This window comes from Pan troglodytes, chromosome 19 (genome assembly GCF_028858775.2).
Source record: "Pan troglodytes isolate AG18354 chromosome 19, NHGRI_mPanTro3-v2.0_pri, whole genome shotgun sequence".
In the NCBI taxonomy this organism is placed as follows: Eukaryota; Metazoa; Chordata; class Mammalia; order Primates; family Hominidae; genus Pan; species Pan troglodytes.
The window spans coordinates 19,625,082-19,652,488 of record NC_072417.2 but is presented as its reverse complement, the minus strand read 5'-3'; the positions used below and the strand labels follow the sequence as shown (position 1 = coordinate 19,652,488).

Here is a 27,407-nt window from a genome sequence, read left to right as displayed (position 1 = left end):
AAATTGATGGTCACAAGCCGAGTCAGCACTTGTGTTCTTTTCTTACTCTGTTGAATCTGGTGTTATTTACCTCTTCCAACACCTGGGACTCCTGATAAGTCACTCCCATGGTAGCTTTTTCCAGGACAGTGCTATGGGGTCTTTAGAAGAAGTAGGGATCCTTCATAAGCTATATTGTTATCAGCATAATTCATGCAGCTACCAGATGTGCAAAATTGAAACCACCAAGGGCATTCAGGCAAAGGGGGCTTCCCCAGGTCCATATGGCCACTATGACATGTGCTCATGAGTTGGAGGAGGAATCAGAGAAAAAATGAGATGCACTAAACATGAGGGCCTGTGTTCTTGCGAGAAAATGCTTATATTCTGACAATGTTGGGGCCCTTTTTTACTGCCCGTCATCTGCTATCCCAGCACCTGCACCCTATAGCCTGCCTCCCTACAAACCTGGCTCTACTAAAAAGACCTTCCTGTTAGAGACAGGTGGGCCCTTTTCTTCATCTCTTCCCCTTCCTCTTATCTCTGGGATGAAGCACCAGGACGCTGGCTGGTGGAGGAGAGCAATTGCCCCTGGCAGCTGATAGTTCAGCAATGCGGGCTGCGACTTTGCCTTTAAATATCAACCACATGCACAGACAACAGCCTGGCAGCCTGAGAGGTTTCCATGGTGACAGAATGCAGGCCGTGACCTCTGTAAATGTAATCAGAGCACTGGGATTGGTGTGCAAGACAGGTTTAATTTCTCCTGCAATGGAAGCTCTGTGGTCCTGGCCCTACATAGGCTTCATACGTTGACAGACAACCTGTTATCTCCACCAGGGCAGCTCTGCATATGGCAGTTCCCTCTGCCCCAGAGCTGCTTCCTCTACTGTCTGAGCAGGCTGCAGGATGTAGAAGGTCACTGAGGACCGGGACAACAGTCATATCAATACCTGGCATCCTTGCCCAGTGTCCTTGGGAGGTGAGACTGTCCCTTATACAAAGAGCAGCTGTGGCGTAAGGGTCAGACCAAGGACTCAGAAGATTGGCCAAGGTTTTCATCCCTGCTGTGCCACCAACAGTGTGACCTAGGGCAAGTCATTTAACCTCCAACTTTCAACATCTTCACTCCAAGGAGAAAATGCCTGGGAAAGGGAAGGCCAAGGGCTTCCAAAGTCCGCAATTTAAGATGGTACCCAATAATGGTTAATGTGAGGATCCTCCCACCCTCAGTGGACTCATACCCCAAGAAGTGAATGCTAGTCACTGGTGTCAGTGCTGCCAGTGGTGAGGGGAAGGCTCACTGTGGGAGAGGCTCAGCAGGACTTCCCCACCTCTATCCTGAATTGGAACAAAACCAGGATGCATTTTTTCTAAGCCAGCCCAGAGTAGTAGACTAGAGTTTTGCACTAAACTGACAGGAAACAGACAGAGGCTCAGAGGGAAATGTAGCTGCATCAAAGGAGGACCCCATAGCCTCTTTCCTTAAACTCCATGCAACCTCAGCAAAGAATTTCTTTGGTCACTTGGATGCTAGCACCCCGATTCCATTTCTAATTCACATGAGATGCTGGCCGACTTCAGTTGCCAGTTATCCTGCTTCTCTGATTGTTTCACTTTTCCAGCATAGTGTTCTAAAAAACAAAAACAAAAACCAAACAAACAAACAAAAAAAGATTTGGACTAAGATGAGATTCATAGGGTTGCATGAAATATTTTTCTTCCCAGAGGGAGCTGGTCCATAAGATTCCCCTTGCAGAATGAGATTCAACAAGGAATCTCAGAATTTCAGAGCCGGAAGGAACTTTAGAAACCCTTTTACCTACAGAGAGAAACCTGAGGGACTAGCCTGGATGTCTCTGGGTTACAGCAAATTAATGGCAGAACCACAAGAGCATCAGGGCCTCACTCTGCTTGGCTGAGTATTAATTTACCTCATGGGTGCTTTTGAACCTCAAACTAAAATAGAGGGGAAGTGGGGGGAGGATTCAAAAGTGGTTGATGAACATTAGAATCAGGAAATGGTGATTTGGTTGAATCTACAGATAATAGCTTTACCACTTCCTGTGTCAGCTGATGCCAAAAGAGAGAAGATTCTAAAGAAGAAAATAGTTACGTGACAGAACTGTGGGCTTCCACACAACTGTCTCCACCCAGGCCATACTCTTTCTCTAAGGCCATTGAGGAGAGTATAAACCTGATTGCTCAGGGGTTTCATTGGCTGGTGTCCAACACAAAATCACAAGATCAAAGAACAGTGGAGTTTATAGGAACCCCAAGAGAACATCTGGTCTGACATTATGTCTTCTGGTTGCTGAGTAACTAAACCATCTAGGACAGGTAATTTAATTGTCTTTCCTTTTTATTAAAGGACTCAGTTTCCCAAATATAAATGAGGAAATAAGGTTCCTTCTAGGTCTAACATGCCAGAACTCCATGATCTCGAAAGGTGGAGATTTCCCAACCTTTTCCAGGATCCCTTTACAGCATTTAACACATATCTTGTAAGTAGCAGGCTTCCCTGGCCTCAAGCTTAACATCATCAGTGTGGCAAGCACCAAGGGTTTGTCCAGCTCCCAGGGATTACCATGGACTCCAGGAACATGCACTGAAGTTCCTTTTAGTGTTTTAAAGAGGAGGAGGAGGCAACCATTTATGTATTACTCATGTCGGTCCAAGTTGTTAATACTCCAGTAGTTGGTAGGCCCAACCTGACTGCGTTGTGGCCATGGGGTGTGGTGGGGTGTGAGATGGTGTCAATTACATAACATCTCCTACAGAAACTGTGTGGAATAGGGGAGAAAAGAAATTCTTAGACAACACAGTTGGTTATTTCTGGAAGAAATGGGTAGGTTTGCTGCACAGAAAAAGCAATCTATCCATCATACCCTTGTTCTTCAGACCTGCCTATGTATGCCTGAATCATTATAGAAAAGTTTCCAATTCTGAGCCCTTGAAAATCAGGGATATGATTATGCTCACTCCACTCACTGAAGCCTTAGTTCCATCCTGCCTGGGACTCTGCTATACTTGGTGTTACATTTTTGGATGTGAAATGTGCAGGGTGGACTCAGACTCCACAACCACTTGCCCCCTTCTTGGCCAAGTCACCTTCTCCTTCCAACTTCTCTAGGTCAGTAAATGGCACCATGGATAATCCAGTTGCCCAATCTGGAACTCTGGGGGGTCATCTTTCTTCCCTCTTTCTTCCTCTGCCAAGTCTAGCTGGAAAATATGTTTCAAACAATCTGTTTCTCTCTAGTTTGTTGCCACCATCCTGGTCCAAGCCACCATCATCTTCTACCTTGCAACCCTCTGGTTTTACGCCCCACCAACCCATTTTCCACCCTAAAACCAGTGATGTCATTTTAAAAAATCTGCCCATGCCTCTTTCCTAATTAAAATTTTAGTAGCTTCCCAATATTACACTTCCTAACTCCTCACAATGGCTAACAAGCGTCTACCATCGCCACCACCATAACCTCCTGCTTATCTTTCTAGCCTTGCTGCCTGCATGGACCCTTTACTCTCCATCATCTTCAGTAACAGACTTCCTGCAGTTTTTAAATGAGTCATACCCACTCCCACTTCCGTTTGCTCACATGTGCTGTTCCTTCTGTCTACAACACTCTTCCCCTTCCCCTTCACCCAGCTAACTCCTACTCATGCTTCAAGTCTCAACTTCATTTTGTCTGGTAACCAACCTTGGCTCCCCAGACTGGGTTATATTTCCCTCTCCTACATTCCTGTAGCAGTTAGCACCTGCTATTCAAAACTCACATCCCATCTGTAATTATTAAAATTATTAAAAGTAATGGCAAAAACAGCAATTACTTTTGCACCAACCTAATACTTGTCTACCTGCCACCTGTCTTCTCCTCCTGAGGGTTCAGATCTTACCTATCTTATTTCCTAATGTATTCCCAGCAACTACTATGTTTGGTGTATAGTAGGTCCTTAATAAAGGATTATTGAGTGAGTGCTACAAGGTAAGTCTGTTTGTTTGTTTGTTTGTTTGTGACAGAGTCTTGCTCTGTCACCCAGGCTGGAGTGCAATGGTGTGATCTCGGCTCACTGTAACCTCTGCCTCTTGGGTTCAAGCAATTCTCCTGCCTCAGACTTCCGAGTAGCTGAGATTACAGGTGCGTGCCACCACACCTGGCTAATTTTTGTATTTTTAGTAGAGACAGGGTTTCTCCATGTTGGCCAGGCTTGTCTCGAACTCCTGACCTCAAGTGATCCACTCACCTTGGCCTCCCAAAGTGTTGGGATTACAGGCGTGAGCCACCATGCCTGGCCTGTTGGGTTTTTTAAAAGTAATTTTATTTTGAAATAATTTCAAACTTACAGAAAAGTTATCATAGTATCTAGAACTCAAGTATACCATTCACTTGGAATTATCAATTATTAACTTCGATTATTAATTATTAAATTTAATAATCATCAATTATTAAATTTACTTTATTTTTCATAATAAATAAAATGTTAATTATAGAAAAGTAATTAGTACTAGATTAATTTACATTTTTTTCTGAATTTGAGAGTAAATTACAGTCATCACGCTCCTTTTCCCTAAAAACTTCAACGGTATTTTCTAACAATGAGGATATTCCCTTAAAAATAACACCTAGTACGAGGCCGGGCGCAGTGACTCACGCCTGTAATCCCAGCACTTTGGAAGGCTAAGGCGGGTGGATCACTTGAGGTCAGGGGTTCGAGACCAGCTTGGCCAACATGGTGAAACCCCATCTCTACTAAAAATACAAAATTTAGCTGGGCGTGGTGGCATGTGTCTGTAATCCCAGTAACAGGGGCTGAGGCAGGAGAGTCGCTTGAACCAGGAGGCGGAGGTTGCAATGAGCCCAGATCGTGCCACTGCACTCCAGCCTGGGCAATAGGGTGAGACTCCGTCTCAAAAAAACCCACAAACACCCAGTATGGTTATCAAAATGAGGAAAGTTAGCAAAGACACATGAACTTTAATTCAAATATGTGTTATCATTTTCAGAGAAGTAGAAAGTGCTAGGCAAACGTGGCAGTCTGGGATTAGGTGCATGCATTCATAAGGTAACCTCTCTCTCTCTCCTTCCCCTCTCTCTGCCCTTGTTCAAGGGCTTTCTCTAAAACTAAAGCTGTGGTTGCCAAGGCAGAGCCAAGCTGGTTGTGTCTGGTGTTCCCTCAAGCCCCCACTTGCACTAGTAACTTCTCTGCACCACGCCCATTTGTCGCTGCCTATGCAGTCTTCTATCGGTAGGCTGGAAGGCTCCTGAGCAGGTTAGCTTTCTTTCACAAAGTCCCAGCGATAGGAGGAAGCCCAGCTCACCGGAAGTGAAGGTTGGAGGGAAAGGTGAAGGACAGGAAGTGGGAAGATGACTCCTGGGACCCATAATCATGCATGAGCAGTTCAGAGCTTCCCAGAAGGGAAGAAGACAAGCTGTAGGGGCAGTAAGATTTGCACACCTTGGGTCCTGGGACCATCCTGCTCAGCTGAGTAGAATACCAAACGAGGGTGTTTCTGAGCTGCACTTCACCTCAGCCAGGCAATCGACAGGAGAAGCAGCGAGCGAGACCGACAGACTGTCACTGGCAAAATGAACTGTCACCTCCCATTTTTCAGAGGCACGGCGGGATGAATTGCAGCCTTGAACCTTGCGGCCCGCTGTTGATTGAGTTCCGCTGTCTTAGAACCCCGTCGAACAAGGCGAGTTCATTTCAGACTGACGTACCACCGCTTATCAATTTAGGAGCCAGTAAAATTAACCGCTTCGGAGCTGATTTTCTCCCTCCCCCTGCTTGGATTCCGCATGCAGAAAGGTCACCAAATAAATCTCTCTGGGTCCTGCTAGCATAATATGCAGCTAGGAGATGGGGTCTCAGAAGAGGAAGCTGAACCAAACAGCCCACGCCCAAAAGGTCGCTGAGGCCCTCTTACAGCCACGGATTGTGGCAGTGGTGTGTGACAAGTCGTGCCTTTGCTAACTCTGCTCTGCCCACATCAGCAGCATCTGCTCCCAAGAGATACTGTGGTTGGGTAGGATTGGGTGGCTGAGAATGGAGGTGCTACAGAAGCCCCCGCAGTCTTTCTGCAGAGATCTCTGTATATTCTTCTGCTTTGCATCCACAGGGCCTTACACATAGTAGGCACCCACTAAATGTCTATTAAACTGAATATGACTTGATGTATGCTTTACCATCAATCGGTTTGAAAAGTTTAAAAGAAGTTAGCATGGACAGGGCCCTGGTGGAGAGAAAAAAAAGAAATGTTTATCCAGGAATATCTTTATTGTCACCGGACATTCATGGGGCCCAGTCCATGCTAAAAATCCTCTGGCAACTTGAAGGTCCTTAGAGCACAGCAGGAAGCTCACCAGAACAGAGTTCCTTGTCTCCAGAAGAAAAACTGTCTCATGCCACATTCTCCCCTCGCACAGATACAGCTTTTTTGCTCATAAAGGCCTGTCCAGTAGGTCTAATTCACGTATCTCAGGGCTTCTCCTCTCCTCTGCATCCAGGACACAAATAGTTTTCTCAATACCCTTTGAACCTCTTGTCACCATGGCAGACTATGGCAGTGTTCATTTCTGGAGATACAACCAAACTGTTCTCAGGATAATTTAAAGGTTTGGACTCTTAGACATGCTCTACCTCTATCTAAAAACATCCACTTTTCACCAAAGGTCCTCATCTCAGAGGGACAGGGGACATCTGGTTTGGAAGACTGCGCAGGAAATAAAGACTTATGGGCTGGGCACGGTGGCTCACACCTGTAATCCCAGCACTTTGGAAAGCTGAAGCAAGCAGATTGCTTGAGCCCAGGAGTTCGTGATCAGCCTGGGCAACATGGCGAAACCCCATCTCTACAAAAAACACAAAAATTAGCCAGGCGTGGTGGTGGGTGCCTGTCATCCCAGCTACTCAGGAGGCTGAGGTGGGAGGATCGATTGAGCCCGGGAAGCAAAGGCAGTGAGCTGAGATTGTATCACTGCACTCTAGTCTGGGTAATGGAGTGAAGCCCTGTCTGAAACAAAAAAAAAAAACAACAAAAAACAAACAAACAAACAAAAAAAACACTCGCGAAGATGAAGATGGCTTCTGACAGGAAAGCTGGTGCTCTCTTCAGTAAGGCATCAGGGTAAGGTCCAGATATGTTTTTGCTTCAGCTGATAGCTACCAACAGACCAAACTTGTGGGCTCTCATGCCTAAAGAAAATGTATTCACATTCCTGTTGTCCTCCTAAGTTTATTTCTGTGTTTTCACTAGGGACTTTTAGCCCTATACCTAGAGTGAAAAGCCTTAGTTTTCAAATCTGACTGTACACTCCCTAGCCCTAAGAATGAGCAAATAACTTACTTATCTAAGCCTCATTTTCTCCATCCATAAACCCACACAGATGTTTAAAGCTTCAAATACCTTTCTGTGTGTAAAAACCTTGATAGACTACAAAGTTATGTACAGATGTTGGAGTTTATTCATTTTAGTTCCAGCAACAAAAGACAAATATGAGGATGAATGTATCTCAAAATTTGATCCGGCAATTTCACTTCTAGGAATCTATCCCACAAAAATGCTCACAGCTATGCAAAACGATGTATGTGTGAGGAATTTCACTGCAACTTTTTGAAATTCAGAGATAACCTAAATGTTGTCAATAAGGAATTGAGTAAATAAATTATAAAATTATGATGCATAGATACTATACAACACTGTAATAGTTAAAAAGAATAAGAAAGTAAATTTATAACTTTATGGTTGTTATAAGAGTTATAAGGGCATGAAAGCCAACTTATAAAAATTAACAGATGTGGTTATTATATCATTAAATCCTTGGGTGTTCACTAGATACTCGAGTCAAGAGTGACCATAGAAAAATACACCCAGATAAACCTTAGGGAAATATCCAAAGCTTTAAACAAAAAGGGACACATCTAATAGTTGCATTTCTATTTACTATATCATGGACATCTCTTCATGTCAGTACTTCTTAATTTTTATTACTAAAAAAATTACACAGAGCCAGGCACAGTGGCTCATGCCTGTAATCCCAGCACTTTGAGAGGCGAGAGGACTGCTTGAGCTCCAGAGTTCAAGATCAACCTGGGCAACATAATGAGACCTCATCTTTACAAAGACTAAAAAACACTAGTCAGGCATGGTGGCACATGCTTGTAGTCCCAGCTACTTGGGAGGCTGAGGTAGGAGGATCACTTGAACCTGGGAGTTCAAGGTTGCAGTGAGCTGTGATCATGCCGCTCACTGCACTCCAGCCTGGGTGACAGTGAGAGCCAGTCTCAAAGCAAACAAACAAAACAAAACAAAACAAACACATAATAAAATATAGGCCATGGATTATAAAGATAGTTCTCTAGTCTAACTATTGAGAAAAGTTAGACGATTTGTAGGTAGTTGAAGTGTATTCTCAGGAATACAAATCTATAATATCCTAGCAGTGTAAGTTATAAGTTGAAACAGCCCTAAACCAAGAATCAGGCATCCAGGACTCTTGTCCCAGCTCTACCATTAACTCACTACATGACATCAACCAAACCACTTTTCTGGGCCCCAGTGTCCACATCCAGAAAATGAGAATGTTAAAGTTCATGTTCTCCAGGGTCCCTTCAAGCTGAAAATTCTATGGTTCTATGAAATCACTTTTCAAAGATTCAATAAAGGATGTTTATATATAATTATAGTCTCTGGTCATTTCTGACACTAACAGGAAGGTTTTGACAAGGCCTTAAATACTCACATGCAGAGAAAGTACACTAAGAATTTTTTCTTTTTTCTTGAGACAGAGTCTCACTCTGTCACCCAGGCTGGAGTGCAGTGGTGCAAACACAGTTCACTGCAGCCTTGACCTCCCAGGCTCATGCAATCCTCCTGCCTAAGCCTCCTGAGTAGCTGAGTCTATACAGTGCACTACCACACCTGGCTAATTTATTTTTATTTTTATTTTGTAGAGACAGGTTCTCCCTATGTTGTTCAAGCTAGTCTCGAACTCCTAGGCTCAAGCAATCCTCCCACCTCGGCCTCCCAAAGTGTTGAGATTACAGGTGTGAGCCATCACATCCAGCCCAGAATTTTTTTATTAAAAAGGTTCCTGCCCTCAAGGAACCTATAATTTAAAAAAGAAAATAAGACAGTTGAATTAATAGAAAAACAGTAGAACCACGTTTTACAAAAGGAATGTACAAAACGAAATTGTTAAGTGGGATCGGTGGAACTCAAATTTATGTTCCTAGAAGCCTTTGGCTTACTCAGAGGTGTTCAGAAGCTGCTTCCAGGATAGGGCAAGAGGGCAAAGGAGTGAGTACTTCACCTCCCCATCCTGGTTTAATCAGAGTAACTCTGCTTTCATCTGCATCATGCATCTAAGAAATATAACACTTTTACAGAAATAGGGCAGCTATAATAAAAATTTGAAAACCACTGGCCTAGATGATTTCTAAGGCCTGTTCCAACTTTAAGGTTTCACAATTCTATGATTCTAAGATGTATGTAAAAATAAGTTTTTATATTCTGCATTCAGCTTTGCAGGTACATAGGAAATTAACTTCATAAAGATTAATTCTCCTTTAAAACAAATAATTATTTTGTAATACGAATATAAAGCCCTAGAGGTACACTGGTCATTAGAGAAACGCAAATCAAAACCAAAATGAGATACCATCCCACACCAGTCAGAATGGCGATTATTAAAAAGTCAGGAAAAACAAATGCTGGTGAGGCTGACGAGGCTGTGGAGAAATAGGAATGCTTTTACACTGTTGGTGGGAGTGTAAATTAGTTCAACAATTGTGGAAGACAGTGTGGTGATTCCTCAAGGATGTAGAAACAGAAATATCATTTGACCCAGCAACCCCATTACTGAGTATATACCCAAAGGATTATAAATCATCCTAAAGACACATGCACACGTATGTTTATTGCAGCACTATTTACAAAAGCAAAGACTTGGAACCAATCCAAATGCCCATCAATGATAGACCGGATAAAGAAAATGTGGCACATATACACCATGGAATACTATACAGCCTTAAAAAAGAATAGTTCATGTCCTTTTCAGGGACATGGATGAAGCTGGAAGCCATCATTCTCAGCAAACTAATACAGGAATAGAAAACCAAACACTGCATGTTCTCACTCATAAGTGGGAGTTGAATGATGAGAACACATGGACACAGGGAGGGGAACATCATAAACCAGGGCCTGTTGAGGGGTGGCGGGCAATGGGAGGGAGAGCATTAGGACAAATACCTAATACACACGGGGCTTAAAACCTAGGTGCAGCAAACCACCATGGCACATGTATGCCTATGTAACAAACCAGCACATTCGGCACGTGTATCCCAAAACTTAAAGTAAAAACAAAAAAACAAAAAACAAACCCTAGATGTATAATTTAACACACTCAGATTTTCCTGTCCTGAATTTTCTGAATGTGAGGCATGATCATTACAAAAGAACTGGATGGGAATACAAGGCAGACAAAGGGGTTATAAAAAAGATTTGCAAGATCCCTGGAACACCACCGACTAGCTGTCAGTTTTGCCAGTGAGGTAAAAGATACTGAACTAGAGCTAGAATCACTCGGCTCTACTACTGAATTAGGTCATTTTTGTTTTATAGAACACATCTCAGAAAAATCCATGATAATTACTACAGTGTTTTCTATGCATTATTACATTTAATTCTCCCAACTCCATGAAACAGGTGTTATTTTCTTCCCCATTTTACAAACAAGAAAACCGGAGCCATGGATGTTAAGTACTTTGCCCAAGGTCAAAGAGCCAGGGCTCAAACCCAGAGAGTCTGACAGCAAAGCCCCTGCTCTCAGCCACCAAAAGCTGTACCCCATGTTGCTACTGGTGACTCTCAGATGCTGGGTAGACAGCCTGCCCTCCAAAGGTCAAAGGATAGGATTCAAATGGGACTCTGCCTCCAATTCCTCTATAAATTTATTTGTCTCATTATCCAATCACAAAGAAGAGTTTTCACTTCCCTTATCAAGGCTGGCCCTAGATAAAAATAATGAGGTAGCTGCAGCTTGTTCATCCTCCCTCCCCCTCACGGCTCCTTCTTCATATGAGGAAGGAAAGAAATACTGACTCCATGAAATTTGTTCTGATGCCTCCCAAGAATTGGCCACTCCTTATCTTGTGCACGCACTGAAGATGTATATGTGTACATATATACATCTGTGTGTGTGCATGTAGTACTTTCTTGCCTACTTTACATTTCATCCCTCTCCCCAACTAGATCATATCTCCTTAGGAATCACAACTAATTTTTACTCATCTCTGTATCCACAACACCTGACAGAGTGCCTAGCATATAATGGAGGCTTGATAAATGTTTATTTGTTTGAATGAAGGAAAGAAGTACATTCAACTCGGCGCGGTGGCTCTCACCTGTAATCCCAGCACTTTGGGAGGCTTAGGCAGGTGGATCACCTGAGGTCAAGAGTTCGAGACCAGCCTGGCCAATATGGCAAAACCCCGTCTCTACTAAAAATACAAAAATGTTCTGGGTGTGGTGGAGTGCGCCTGTAATCCCAGCTACTGCGAAGGCTGAGGCAGGAGAGTTGCTTGAACCTGGGAGGCGGAGGTTGCGGTGAGCCAAGATTACACCACTGCACTCTAGTCTGGGCTCAAAAAAATAAATAAATAAAGAAGTACATTCATACATTCATGCTGTCTCCAAGGTTCCCAGTGTGTCCCATTGTGGCGCCTCACCTAATCTTGCTTTTCTCGGGAACCCTTTCTCCCAGTCAAACTTTGTCAAGCCTGGGCTCCCTTTCTCCTCCAGATCTGCTCTCTGCCCTCCAAAATGATAACCAGTTAGCTAACCTTATGTGTAATAAGTGCTAATGAAGTTAGCTGAGGTTAATATATTAATGTATTACTTCTTTTCATAATGTATTTTCACTTTAACTAGAAACAATTCCTTGACCTAATAGAGCCATTTCTAATGGTGAATGCATTATGCCAGCATTCAGGATGGGTGGGGGGTGGGAAATCATTGGCAGGAGAGTTTTAAGGACCCTGGCCTAGGCACCGTGAAACCACATGAACCCACCCACTTGTGTAGAAGAGTCATGGAACTAAAATGGCAAACACACATAAATACTAACACTGCAAGTACATGTGATCTCTACTGTGACCAAATGAGTTGACCAAAGAAATGAAATTTGATCTGCCACAACAGGAGTCTGGGGTTCCCCACTGATCTTCAAGCCAAGTTAGGGTCACCTGAATGACAGATGCTCCTAAAGAGAAATGAGCTAGCCCTGTGTTTGATTGGTATGGGGCTAGGATGTTGGAGACAGCAGGAGTAATCTAATACATCTTTCACCGCTTACCGCATAGATGAGGAAACTGAAACCCAGAGAGATAGGTGACCTGTTCAAGGCCACGAAGCCAGAGCCAAAATTGGGACAAAATAATTAATTTCCTTAAGCTAATATACAGGAAATTTTCTTTTCTTTTCTTTTTGTTTGTTTGTTTGTGGCGGAGTCTTGCTCTGTCACTCAGGCTGGAGTGCAGTGGCATGATCTCGGTTCACTGCAACCTCCACCTCCTGGGTTCAAGAGATTCTCCTGCCTCGGCCTCCCCAGTAGCTGGGATTACAGGTGTGTGCCACCACACCCAGCTAATTTTTTGTATTTTTATTAGAGACGGGGTTTCTTCATGTTGGCCAGGCTGGTCTTGAACTCCTGATCTCATGATCTGCCCGCTCAGCCTCCCAAAGTGCTGGAATTACAGGCGTGAGCCACCATGCCTGGCCTTCTATCTTATTTAAAGCATCCTACACATTAGCTATTACGAAGCCTATTATTTGCCACAGGGCTCAACTATTTAAAAGATCTAACCCAAAAGAATCATGGCTAAAGCCTCTGCACAGCGGCAGGCAGCATCATACAAATCTCAGCAAAGTGCATTTAACTTGCAGAACCCAATTCACATCCAGAACCCTAGCTACATGGGAGTCTGGAAGATGCAGTATTTTACTTTACAGCTTCTGCAGTACAAAAAAGCACATCAGAAATAGTGGGAATGAATATCAAGTGTGAATTAATCTTATCTAGCATATTATATATATTACATTTTTTAGAACCTTCTTAAACCTTTGTCAAGTTGACAAATTGGTATACTGTTTTAAATAATATTTATTTGATTATTGGTAAGGATGAGCTTTGTGGGGCTTTTTTTGTTTGTTTTGTTTTTTTGAGGCAGGGTATCACTCTGTCCCCTGCCCACCCTAGGCTGGAGAGCAGTGGTCATCACGACTCACTGCAGCCTCAACCTCGCAGGCTCAAGTGATCTTCCCACCTCAGCCTCACAAGTAGCTGGGACTATAGGCATGCACCACCACATCTGGCTAATTTTTAAAGTTTGTTTTTTTTTGTTTTGTTTTGTTTTTTTTGTAGAGGCAGGTTTCTCCATGTTGCCCAGGCTGGTCTTGAACTCTTGAGGCTCAAGCAATTCACCCACCTCTGCCTTCCAAAGTGCTGAGATTACAGGTGTGCACCATCGCACCTGGCTAATTTTTATTTTTATTTTTATTTCTGTGCAGATGGGGTCTTACCAGGTTGCCTAAGCTGGTCTGAAACTCCTGAGCTCAAGTGACCCAAAGTGCTGGGATTACAACCATGAGCTTCCACGCCCAGCCAGGATAAACTTTTAAAACTGTATGTACTGGCCTTTCATATTACTTCTTTTATAAATTACCTTGTTCTACTTTTTATTCATTTTTCTTTAGGGATATTTGTCCCTTTGTTCTTATATATTTGTAAGAACTCTTTATACATTAAGGATATTAACCCATTAACCAAAGGCCTTTTTTTTAAATGTCAAATTTTGCCAGGAGCTAGCCCTAATTTGATTAACTCCGCTGATGGTTCCTTGGTTTGGTATCTCCTAAATATTTACACATTTGGCTTGTTCCATAGATATTCAGATTTATAACTATAGTCATGCCTTTTTTCACACACTCTACAGCAGAACCTGGTTTGCCTGTCAGGGAGATAAGATCACTAGAGAGCTGTGCAGATATTAAGGAGAGACACACACCAGGTCTGGGGATTTAGAGATGAAAGCACAGATCCCAGAAAGTGGGCAGTCTCCCTTGTTCAAGAGTATGATGAAGGTCTCAACACTGTGAGGTTAGTTAGCAAGATGAGGTGGAGGAATCAGATCCCAGATGACAAGAGTCTGCTGTTCAGGAAGACATTTATAGTCACAGAACAAATTAACAAACACATCTAAATGGCCTTGATCTTCTTTTATACTTCCTGCCTAGGTAGGAATTTGTGGTCTCAGGAGCTAGAACCACAGATATGAAGAAAATGGCTTTAGTTGGTAAAGAAAGTAGTATATAAAGTAGCAGCTGCATTTAAGTCCTCAACTGCTGTTATAGATATTTAATTTTGTCCCATGTTTTCTCAAATATACTTACTGCTTCTCAAATATACTTCTGGCAGAGCTGCCTCTCACGACAGAGACTGAAAAACCAGATTCTTGCTTTCTCAGTTTCCCTTACAACTAGGAATGGCCTTGTCTTAGTCCATTCATGCTGCTACACCAAAATACCTCGGACTGGATAATTCATAACAAGAGAAATTTATTGCTTACAGTTCTGGAGCCTGGGAAGTCCAAGATCAATGTACCAGCAGATTCAGATGAAGGCGTGTTCTCAGCTTCATAGGTGGTGCATTCTTGCTGCTTCTTCACATGATGGAAGGAGTGAACAAGCTCCCTTGGGCCTGTTTTACAAAGGTACTAATCTAATTTATGAGGGCTCCACCATCATGACTTAATCACCTCCTAAAGGCCCTACCTTTTAAAATATTGCATTGGGGATTAGATTTCAATTTATGAATTTTGAAGGGACACAAACATTCAGATTATATTAGGCCACATGACACAGTTCTGGCCAAGGAGAGGAAGGGGAAGACTACTGGGAGACGTCTGAGGACATTTTTATTCTAGTTAAAAAGACGAGTATGCATGAGGCTCCTACTCTTTCATTCATGTCTATGAATATAGTTGTATGAGCACATGATTTCTTCAACCATGGCAACCATGCAAGCCTAGAGACCAAGAGCCAACACTGAAGGTAGAAAAGCAAAAGGATGAAGGAAGCCTGGTCAGTCATAGCATTTTTCAGCTGATGAACCAAAATAAGACCTCTACATTTCTTATTTTGTGAGAGAGTAAGAACTTTTATTGACACTTTTAGTTTTTTGTTACCTGCTTCTGCATTTTGACACATTCAAAATATAAAATGATACAGAATCTATATCATTGTAAGTATATAAAATATGTTAGCGTGTGGATAAGGACAGGATGGTATTGGTAGGGGCAGGAAGCAGGGAAATTCTCGGCAGAAAAGGGCAGGGTCCCTGGCGAAGCCCCACCCTCAAGCCTAGAACCGCGGTCCAAAGTGAGAGCGTGCATTCCTATTTTCCTGCTCAAATGTTGCCTTTTCCAAAATCACCATGACCTGTCTCACCCCCCATCCTGTACCCATTAAATCCCCTGGCCCAACTGGCAGATGGCAAAGAAGGAGAGAAGAGAAGAAGTAGCCAGACATTGGAAAGAAACAGCTTGACTTCAGAGGAATGGCTTGATGGTGGGACTTAGGAGAAGTGTACAGCAGGGGACTGCTGGACTCCATGGGAAGATCACCTTCCTACTCCATCCCCCTTCCAGCTCCCCATCCTGCTGGGAGCCACTTTCATCAGTAATAAAATTCTCCGCATTCATCACCCTTCAATTTTTTCATGCAACCTTGGTTGCAAGGACTCAGGTATGGGCGCAAAAGGTTGTCACACTGACCCTCCACTGAGCTGTTAACACTTAAGCCATTCATGGACAGAAAAGCTAAAAGAGCACACTGTAACACATGCCCTCTGGGTCTTCAGAGGTTGCGGGTACCCCTACAGATGCTGCTGCAGGGCTGCACAGTTTTGCTCCTGCCAGCACCCAAAAGCAGTCACTCTGGCTCCTGCACCTGCTCACTTGTGTGCTCCCCCTCCTGTGAGGGATTGAGAGCTGGGGGCTAAGTAACTGAGGCACCCCTGTTGCAAGGTCCATGAAGGGGTCAAGGAAAATTTCCCGTTTCAGTACGATGACTAATACCAAGACCAGAATGTTCTATAGAGAAGTGTTGGGGGAAAGGGAGAGCAGGGTCCCATTCCCGGACATTCTGATTTAATTGGCTTGGGGTAGGAGGCAAGCATTGGTATTTAAAATTTTAATTTTATTTTACAGGTGGAGAAACGAAGGATCAAGCAGTGTGACTGGTAGAAACTGTGTTATACAAGGTAAACCAAGAAGAGAATTGTGCAAAAATGTCTTCAGGGTCACTTCTTTCCCTAACTTGGTCCCTCAGAGTTCTTTCCACTAGATATCCAGTGTGTTCAACCTAACTCCTATCTGCAATGGGCCTCCAAATATTGCACCCCTATGGGCAGGGCTGTGTGTCATTTCCCTGGCCCCTATCTGGGTCAAAACTCTCATTCCTCCAGGGACCTGCTGGGCAACTAGCAAACTAATCTTCAATGTATTTTACCCAAGGTGTTAATGACAGATAATGGCTTAATGCATTACCCCTCCCAGCTAACATTTCCATTTTAATAGAGCCTTTAAATGCTTTAACCTGAAGGAAACAGCATGAAAAATGCAGGGACAGCAAATATCTGGCACCTTTGCTCCTTCCCTGTTCCTGGAAGACATCTTCAAATGGTCACTGAGGCTTTTCCTGCTATGCCTGGACATACCCTGAGAAGCCCATAGGGCCCTGGGCAGCCCCTACCAGCCTATGATGGGAGTTACCATGCAAGATGAAATCTATTTGCCAACCTTATCGTGAAACAAATATTTGTCCAGGAGTAAAAAGACCTGAATTCTACTTTGGGGCTTTGACATTACCTGGACATAGGGCCTAAACAAATTTATTAGACATTTCCAAGTCTCAGTTTCCTTACCCATAAAATGAGAGGACTGGCATTACAGTCAAGCATTTCCAAAGAATAGTTCTCAATCTGCCAGGGACTCTCAAAATCTGACCTCACAGCTCTCCAAGCTGATTGCTGCTACCACGTACCTCTTCCCATTTTTGTCTTGCTTCCCACAAGGGAAGGAAATTCACTCCCAACTGGGCACCACCTTTCTATCTCTATTTGGGGACCTTCCTGTCCCTGAAAGGCCCTGGGAACATAATGTAAAGCAACTATGGGGGCAGCTGCTAAGAAGCCAGATCTTGTGACACTAAGAGTCCAGTCACGTGGTTCAGAGTCCACAGCAACCTGTGGCGACTATGCAGTCATCAGCCAGAGAGGCAGAGCCTCTGTCTGGAGATGTGTCAGAAATGGGTGTGACTAGTCCCAGACACATCAAGTGGGGAAAAATCAGGTGTACAGATTACGTTGTGTAAATGCCTTTCTAATTCTCAATGCTCCAGGAAGGAATCTCAGAGATTAAATTAAGCTGTTAACCCTCTAGGCGCTCCTGTCGTTTATTGTTAAGGAATTAATAGGAATGCGGGAATGCAGATGGCCTGGCTGTCAGCTCGGAGAGGCGATTTTTCTGATCTCCAAGGAGGTTTCCAGCATCTTTCATTAAGCACTCGTGTACCAATTTGTCATTTTAACCGAGTAGCAAAGAAACTCCCACTCAACTGCCTACCTCAGGTGCTGGGAGTGCAATCCTCCGAGGAGTCTTTCTGGGTTGCAGGTGCAGGGGAGGCGCCCAGGTGATGGGGGTGGGGTGCAGCGAGAAATGGATTTAAAGCCACTCCAGGAAGGAAATCGGATCCCAAAACCTGGTTGTCCTGGGCACAGGCTTCAGGTGACTGCAGAAGATTCCTCTCTAGCAATCCTGAACTGAGCAGAGATGTGAAAACTTACTTCTTTCCGCTATCTGGAAGCGCTCCAGGACGCAGGTGGCACGCTCAACGCGGGGAGGCGCCACCTACAGGACAGAGGAAAACCTGCAGCTTGGGCTCGAGATTTCAACAGTCTGTGGCGGGGGCTGATGAGGGCGGCCCCTCCTCCTCCTGGAGTAATAGTCCCTGACGTTTATCGAATGCTCTTCTCGTGCCAGACACTGTCCTGAGCACTTGACATGTATTAATGATTTTAAACCTCACAACAACCCTATTAGGTAGGTGTTATTTTCATCTTCATTTTATGGAATAGAAAACCACAGTTCCAGGAGAGAGAGTAATTTGCCCCAAGTCACCCAGTTAGGAAGTGGGAAGTGGAGACCCCGACCCTGAGTAGGCACTAAGGCGGGTGTGGTGGGATGGTTAGAGTCGGGCGCAACTCTGCTCATGGTTCACAGCATTCAACTCTATGGGCCCTCAATTCTGCAGCTTTGGTTTACCATTTTTTGAGACTCGCTTACTCGTCTGAAGAGGAAATCGTTGCTAAGGTAATCATAACCTTGTGTAATTTTTAAAGAGATGGAAAATGACAAACATCGCATATTCTCACTTATTTGTGGGATCTAAGAAAACAATTGAACTCCTGGAGATAGTGGAAGGATGGTTACCAGAGGCTGGGTAGTGGGGGGCCTGAGGGGGAGGTAGGGTGGTTAATGGGCACACACAAAAAAAAAAAATAGAAAAAACGAATAGGACCTAATATTTGATAGCACAACAGGGGTACTATGGTCAATAATACTTTAATTGTACATTTTGAAACAACTAAGAGTATAATTGTATTGTTTGTAACACAAAGGATAAATGCTTGAGGGGATGGATACCCATTTTCCATGATGTAATTCTTACACATTGCATGCCTGTACCAAAATATCTCATGTGCCTCATAAGTGTATACACCTACTATTTACCCACAAATATTTTTGAAAAACCAAGGCGAAAAAGTGGGCACAGTGGGGCAGGGATGCTGGAGATTGTGTATCTCTCATCAGTTCATTTTTTCAGTTATATAGATGAGTATGAGAGAGGTAAGGGACCCAACAACGTGCACAATCTCAGTGACAGTGCAAGAACTGGAACCCAGATTTCCTCACTCCCAGCCCAGTGCTTTCCCCCCGTGCTACATTCATTCTTTAATCATCCATTGACAGGATGGATTCTGTATGTGGGACGGAAGGTAATCACACACAGTGTGGCTTCAGAGGCTCCAGGCCCACCCTCTGACCAAAATATACATTTCCTTTTTTTTTTTTTTTTTTTTTTTTTTTGAGACAGGGTTTTGCTCTGTTGCCCAGGCTGGAGTACAGTGACGCAATCTCGGCTCACTGCAACCTCCACCTCTGGGTTCAAGCAATTCTTCTGCCTCAGCCTCCTGAGTAGCAGGGATTACAGGCACACTCTACCACACCCAGTTAATTTTTGTATTTTTAGTAGAGATGGGGTTTCGCCATGTTGGCCAGGCTGGTCTCAAACTCCTGGCCTTTAGTGATCCGCCTGCCTCAACCTCCCAAATTTCTGGGATTACAGGTGTGAACCACCATGCCCGGCTCAAAACATACTTTAAAAAAAACCTGGTGGCTGTTGCGTAAAATTCCACCATTAGTGGCTCATTTTATTCACTAAGACTTTGATCCTATCCACTTAGGACCAGTAAGGCTTTTAACTGTTGGCCATCGTTTCATGTGTATGTAATTGAGTTCTAAAGCAGCGCTACTCAAAGTGTGGTCCACAGACAGCAGCATCAGTATCATCTGCAAGCTTGTTAGAAACGCAAGTCATGGCTTTCACCCAGACCTACTGAGTCAGAATTGCCGTAGTTCTCAAACTTCTGTGTATGTGCTTAAGTTCTCATCTGAAGAGCTTATGAAAACACAATTTCCTGAGACAACTGTTCCCCACCTCAAACCCAGAGATTCTGATTCAGCAAGTCTGGGGAATGCACCCCAAAATTTGCATTTCTAACAGGTGCTCAGGTGATGCACCTGAGACCAGCTACTGCTGGTCTGGGGACTATACTTTCAGTAGGACCTAAGGAGTTCCTGATAACAGATATTGGGGAGGGAGAAGAGGGAGAATGAGCACACTGAGGTAGAAGAAGGAAAGGTTATCACCAAGGGTGCAAAGGGTACAGAATATGAAGCCTTGGAGTCAAAAACCGCTGAGGGTGTGAGTGAACAATCACGTCTTTCCATTTGAATACATTCAAATATTAAGATCCTTAAGTGATTCAATACAATGCATGCATGTTTGTTAGCTGGATTTACTGAGCCTATGGTAAAATCTGCTCTTGCATCACCTTTTGCTGAGCCCTGCCTGTCTGAGTTACAAATGAAAATCTTTCCAGTCCTCTCTGACCATCAGTTAGTTTTCCAATTTCTTTCCAGAGTTAACTGCACTGTAGCAGCAGACAAAACTGGCCCGATGGCAGGAAGACTGTTCCCCGATGGTATCAGAGCCATCTGTATTTATGTTTGCTGTGTGACTGTCACTTGTATACAATCACGCAGAGACTCTGATATTAAGACTTGGCCTGGAAATCACCCCCATGGCACAGATCTGGTGGAAAAGGAAAAGGGGCTTCAGTGGCAACCAGATATCAAACACAAATTACATTGCCCTTGTACCAAAACAGGCATCTTTAAGAAATCATGTCTTCTGGTCTTCCTTTGCTATACTTCAGGTAATATGGTACCCAGAGGAACCCAGAGAGATAACAACCTCTTCTATTTGTAAAGACCACTTGTGAAGGAAACTCCATAACCTCCCTGTGGTGGAGTGTATTATTGCTCAGCAAACATTCATTCTTCTCTATTTCCCTCCGTGGGGGGAGCAAACTTCCCCACTCCATTGATGATGGGTCTAGCCATGTGACTTGTTTTGGCCAATGGAATGTAAACAGAGGCTTTAACTCTACTTGCTTGGTTAAGCTTGGTCTCTTGCACCTCTACCCTTTGCCACGAGAAGAGCATGCCCTTGTCACTTCGGCCTGAGTCCCAGAATGAGAAGTTACATGGAGCAGACCTGAACAAGATTCACAACCTGAACAGAATCACTGCAGCCAATCCACAAACCTGGGAGCAAAAAATAAATGTTATAAATTTCTGAGATTTTAGATTAGTTGTTATGCAGCATTATTTTAGTAAAGTTGACTGATACACTCCCTCAGGTACCTGTTCCACTGAACTTTTGCTGCAAAGTTCTTCATTGTGTCTAACCTAAATCCATCATACATTAATGTAAAGATCTATCTCATTTGTGGTCCAAATGAGGGATCACTAGATTACATCTTTGATTCTAAATGTCCAAATCTAGCTTGAATTGTTTACTATATATTTAGATGAATAAAATAGAGGTGCATTCAGGGAATTATTTGCATTTACAAAGTATCATCTATGGTTTTCCTTATTGGAGCTATTAGAAGGTGGGTCCTTAAGAAGTGATCATCTTCAGGAACCAGAAAAGTAGCAATGGGAGAGATGAGAGTTTGGAAGCCTAATTAAAATATTATAGAACTGAGCCAGGTGTGGTGGCTCACACCTGTAATCCCAGCACTTTGGGAGGCCGAGGCAGGCAGATCATGAGGTCGGGAGTTTGAGACCAGCCTGGCCAACATAGTGAAACCCTGTCTCTACTAAAAATACAAAAAATTAGCCAGGTGTGGTGGTGCACACCTGTAATCCCAGCTACTTGGGAGGCTGAGGCAGGAGAATCTCTTGAACCCAGGAGGCAGAGGTTGCAGTGAGCCAAGATCGCACTATTGCACTACGGCCTGGGTAACAGCAAGATTCAGCCTTGAGCAAAAAATAAAGTCATAGAACTGCCTTATTTTCTCTTAGCTTTCTTTCCTAGCAGTTTATAAATTATTTATTTCCTAGCAGTTTGCAATTATTTTATTTGCCTATTTTCTTTCTTTTTATTTGTCTGTCTCCCCCATTAGAAAGTGTTTCCATAAAGGCAGGAACAATGTTTGTCATATTCACAACTTCATCCTCCAGTACTCAGCAAACTCTGGCATGTAGCAGTCACAAAAAAAAAAAAAAAAAAAAAAAAAAAATTCAGTAGAGACAGGGTTTCACCATGTTGGCCAGGCTGGTCTCAAACTCCTGGCTTCAGGTGATCCACCCTTTTCAACCTCCCAAAGTGCTGGGATTACAGGCGTGAGCCACTGTGCCTGGCCAAAAAAAAATTTGTTAAATAAATTCTTTCTAATAAGGGCATGTCACTAGACCAGGTAAGGGGGAAATAATGAAAAAGAGATAGGATTTACAGTCTAAACATCTGGCTTCTACACTATGTGATCTTAGATAGTTCAGTGGTGTCTTACTCTGCTCCAGCTGCTGTAACAAAATACCATATACTGGGTGGCTTATAAACAACAGAAATTTATTTGTTACAATTCTGAAGGCTGGGAAGTCCAAGATCAAGGTGCTAGCAGATTTGGTGGCTGGTAAAGGCCTGCTTCTTCATAGGTAGTGCCTTCTTGCTGTGTCCTCACATGGTGGGAAGAGCAAGCTAACTCTCTGGGACCACCTCTTTTATGAGGGCACTAATCGCATTCATGAGGTCTCTACCATTAGGACCTAATCCCTTCCCGAAGGTCCCACCTCCTATACCATCACCTTGGGGGCTAGGATTTTAGTATATGAATTTGGGGGAAACATAAAGATTCACTCCATTGTAAATGGGCACCTAATTGTGAAAAACTTTGAATCATAATAATACTCAGTCAATGGAGAGCCACTGAGTAATTTTGAGCTGTGGAAGGACCGATCAAGACAGCATCTTGATAGCCGGGCATGGTGGTGCATGCCTGTAATCTCAGCTACTCAGGAGACTGAGGCAGAAGAGTCACTTGAACCTGGGAGGTGGAGGTTGCAGGGAGCCAAGATTGCGCCACTGCACTCCAGCCTGGGCCACAGAGCAGGACTCTGTCTCAAAAAAAAAAAAAAAAAGCATCTTGAGATGATATATGTGATCGCTGTGTTCAGAGATGGTTTAGCAGAGAGAGGGAGCAGTTAGAAGGTAATTTCAAGGTGGAGGAACAAGGGCCTAAAGTGTGGGGTGGCAGTGGGAGTGAATAGGAATGAGATTTGGATGGATGGAAGATTCAATAGTTCTATCACCTGATGGGAAAGGGAGGCAGGAGAGAGAGGGTGCCTAAGGAAGCGCCATGATTTTATACCTGTATAGCTGAAATAATAGAAATGCTCTTAATAGATACATGGAAGTTGGAGAAGAGGCCAGCTGTGTTTGGGAGAAACGATAATGTATTTTAGACAATAGAATTTAGACAATGGCTGATTATGAAGCGAAAATGCCTAGCCCTTAGGTAGAAATTCAGGACTAGGCCAGGCACAGTGGATCATGCCTGTAAGTCCCAGCACTTTGGGCGGCCGAGTAGGGTGGATTGCTTGAGTCCAGGAGTTCAAGACCAACCTGGGAAACATGGCAAAGCCCGGCTTTACTAAAAATACAAAAACTTAGCTGGGCATGGTGGTGCGCACCTGTAATCCCAGCTACTCGGGAGGCTGAGGTGAGAGAATCACCTGAGCCCAGGAGGTCAAGGCTGCAGTGAGCTGAAGTCACACCACTGCACTCCAGCCTGGGGGATCAGAGTGAGACCCTGCCTCACAAAAAGAAAGAATAGAAAGAAAGAAATTCAGGACTACACCTTCAGAGAGAAGTCAGAACAGAAAACCGCTTGTGGTCATTGGACTCATGGAGGTGACAGGTATAGGAAGAGAAAAGCCAGAGACTGAAGCCAGACTGGCACACTGCCTAGTTAGCAAGGGCAGGTGGGGGAAGCCGTGGCTGGTGAAAGGGATAGAGAAACAAAATCAGCAGAGGGTCTCAGAAGCCAAGAAAAGGGAGAATTTTGTGGGGTTTTTTTTTGTTTGTTTGTTTGCTTGCTTTGGTTTTTGTTTGTTTGATTGCTGGGATTACAAGCATGAGCCACTGCACCTGGCTGGAAAGGGAGAATTTTGATGTCCAGCCCTGTCTTCTCTGCGACCAGCATTGGCTGTCAGACTTCTTAGGGAGCTCTCCTGTAGGAGCAGAGCGTAACATCCTTTAACTAGACTGTGTTGTCTCTAACCACCTGGGTGGCTGAGGGAGTCCCAAGGCTTTGTGAGCCTTTGAAAGAAAAATCCAGGGAAGGGAAAATGGAGAAATATAATCAATAACAACAAGCCTTGTTTTTTCCACTTCATATGCAGGAAGCAGTCCAGGGCTGTAGCTGCTGCTATGCTGGGTGTACTCTGGATATTCAAAAGGTCATCTGGCATAGAGACAGGCTAAATTATGGCTGGAGTGTATGAATCTGAGGAGGTTCTCCATTAACATTTATTAGGAATTGTCATCACTTCAACTCGAATGGGCCCCAGATGTGGAAACCCCGGCTGCCTCAGACTTCTCTTCTGGGCTGCAATCTCTCCTCTGATTTATTGTTATTAAACATGACCAGATTTTGTAGAGGGGAAAATTGAAGAAAGCAACACACGCATGGGGAACCGTTGGGTGGAGGCTGCCAAGAGAAAAACAAACCATTTTATAATTTCTGGTGGCAGTGGGAACACATGGAGATGAGAGCTATTGTTACGAGGCTCCATAGAGCCTATTTCCTAAATCAAAAAGACACAAGCCTCAACTTCCGGGCAGTCTGTTTGAAGGGCAAATGTCCTAACCCTGAGGATGAGAGAGGGGCAGTTGAAGACAATGAGAAAGGCTAAGAATAGAGAGTTAGTGCTTAGAATTTGGGAAGCCATGGCAGGGATCCTCTTCCTTAAAATATATTACCTTACAGGGTGGATGGCTTCCTGGGAGTCATCACACCCCCACTGGATGTTAGGTCATTATGCTTATCAATAATATTTACTCTCTCATTGTGTAAATATTGCAAGGGATACCAAGAAGTCAAAATTAGAGTCCCACCTTCTGGTGATCTATTTCCTGTCTTTACTCAACATAATTTTATGAAGCACATCCTAGGTATCAGGCACTGCTGAAAGTGTTGAGGGAATATTAGTAAATGAAAGAGATAAAGACTCTCTCAGAGTGCTCTCTGAGCACTCACAAATCTGTAGGGGACAAACTCAGGAAGTAATTAAAATTAGCTACTAGACAAAAGTGTATAAAAGGAAGGCAGCTTAAAGAAAGACACCGTGTTAAGAGTCAGAACACCTGAACTCCAGTCCTGGCTCTACCGCCTAAGAGTCTTATGACTTTAGATGAGTTGGTACATAATTTAACTTTTGTGAACCTCGATTGTTTTTTGGGTTGTTTTGTTTTGTTTTTGAGACAGGGTCTCACTCTGTCACTGAGGCTGGAGTGCAATGGTGAGATTATGGCACATTGCAGCCTTAACCTCCCAGGCTCAAATGATTCTCCCACTTCAGCCTCCCAAGTAACTGGGACTGCACGTGCATGCCACCATGTTGGGCTAAGTTTTATATTTTTTTAGAGAGGAGGGTCTCACTATGTTACCCAGCCTGGTCTCAAACTCCTAACCTCAAGCGATCCTCCCACCTCAGCCTTGCAAAGTGCTGGGATTACATGCATTAGCCACTGCACCCGGCCAAACATGAGCTCCTTGTTTGTAAAATAGTAATAAACCTGCCCTAACTATCTCACGGGTTTGTGTAAAAATTAAATGTGGTAATGTAGTCAAAGAGTTCCTTATAAACTAAATTGCTCTATGGTGTCAGGTTTGTAAGTGCCAAATAAATGGAAAGGTGGGTGTTATGGGATGGTTCATTTGCTTGCCAGGAACCTGGGGACACATCCTCTTCTGCTTTCTTTCAGGAAAAGGGGCAAGCAGGACTATCCCCAGGCCACCAGATACATGCCCCTTGGGGAGTCATTTACTAGTAGGGTCTGAATATCTGGTGCTGACTTCACTAGCAAGCCATCACTGGGAAGCCCTCCCTTACTGTGGCTCCTGTTCTTAGAACAGTGCATGGAAATTATCCCATGTGGGAACTATGGTAAGTGAACATAGATAATGAGGAAAGTCTCAGAAGGGCTACATCTAATTATTGTTCTTGCATTGTCCTCCTTTCAGAAAATTGTCTACATTCCTGGCTGGGCGTGGTGGCTCATGCCTGTAATCCAGCACTTTGGGAGGCCGAGGTGGGCGAGTCACTTGAGTCAGGAGTTCGAGACCAGCCTGGCCAACATGGTGAAACCCTGCCTCTACTAAAAATACAAAAAATTAGCTGAGCATGGTGGTGCATGACTGTAATCCCAGCTACTTGGGAGGTTGGGTCAGGAGAATCGCTTTAACTGGGAGGTGGAAGTTGCAGTGAGCCAAGATCACGCCACTGCACTCCAGACTGGGAAACAGAGCAAGACTCCACCTCAAAAAGAAGAAGGAGAAGGAGGAGGAGATTATCTACATTCCTGAGGAGGAGAAGTTGTACTTAAACTACCTTGATCCAACTTCCAGCTTTACAATCATTGCCCCCCACCAAGCATATATCATACATATATACCTGCTAGCATGAATACCTGCATCATATCTAGAATTAATGGGAATAGTCGTAGGGCCAATCTTTCTTATATCAAGCAAGCTGAACAAGGGTCCAAGGGATAAGGCCACAGCTACTTCCTCCTGCTTTAGAACAGAGCTAAATAAACCTGTTCCTAAGTCTTGTGAGTTATTGCATCCTTGCCTTGTAAGGAATGAAGACTTAACCTGCTTCCTGGCACTCATTACTAGCTGAGTGAAGATTCCCATTAATCCAGAAATGGGAGCCTCTCTGGCTTGCATATGTCCAGGAATGGACATACCACCCACAATTTTACTCCTGGTGGCCAATCGTTCCCGCACACAAACACAGGCACATCTTTTATTTAATGCTCAAGATTTGTGAACAACTCCCAGCGCTGTGCCTTCCAAAGGGCTTGCATTAAGTGCTGGTGAAGGAGCAGGGACCTCTATCATGGCCAGAGCCAGTCAATAATGACACCCTGGCAGCTTTCAAAGGTGCACGAGTGGAATGGCCATTGAGCTACTCCATGCAATGAAAAGTTCTAATGGGGAGTGGGGACACTTCTCTGCCCAATCCCATCCCATGGCTTGGCTGAAAATTTTTTTCTTTTGGGAGATCACTGGCTTTCTCCAGAAACCTTGACTATAAGGATGAGGATGAGGAGAAAAAATAAGAACTGCCGAGTGTGGTGGCTCACGCCTGTAATCCCAGCACTTTGGGAGGCTGAGGTGGGTGGATCACAAAGTCAGGAGTTCAAAACCAGCCTGGCCAAGATGGTGAAATCCTGTTTCTACTAAAAATACAAAAGAAAAAAAAATTAGCCAGGCGTGGTGGCGAGTGCCTGTAATCCCAGCTACTCGTGAGGCTAAGGCAGAGAATTGCTTGAACCAGGGAGGCAGAGGTCACAGTGAGCCGAGATCATGCCACTGCACTCCAGCCTTTGCAACAGAGTGAGACTCTGTCTCAAAAAAAACAAAAAACAAAAAACAAAAAAA

At 43.9% G+C, this 27,407-nt stretch overlaps 1 long non-coding RNA gene across 1 annotated transcript; it reads left to right on the top strand.

The window, feature by feature from the left end:
- Positions 1–5,335: 5,335 nt before the first annotated feature.
- LOC134808853 (uncharacterized) lies at positions 5,336–26,576 on the top strand. The gene is made up of 6 exons (XR_010152794.1): positions 5,336–6,433; positions 6,992–7,111; positions 14,613–14,754; positions 15,533–15,787; positions 16,252–16,304; positions 25,983–26,576. It is a non-coding gene; the product is annotated as an uncharacterized LOC134808853 (long non-coding RNA).
- Positions 26,577–27,407: the final 831 nt, after the last annotated feature.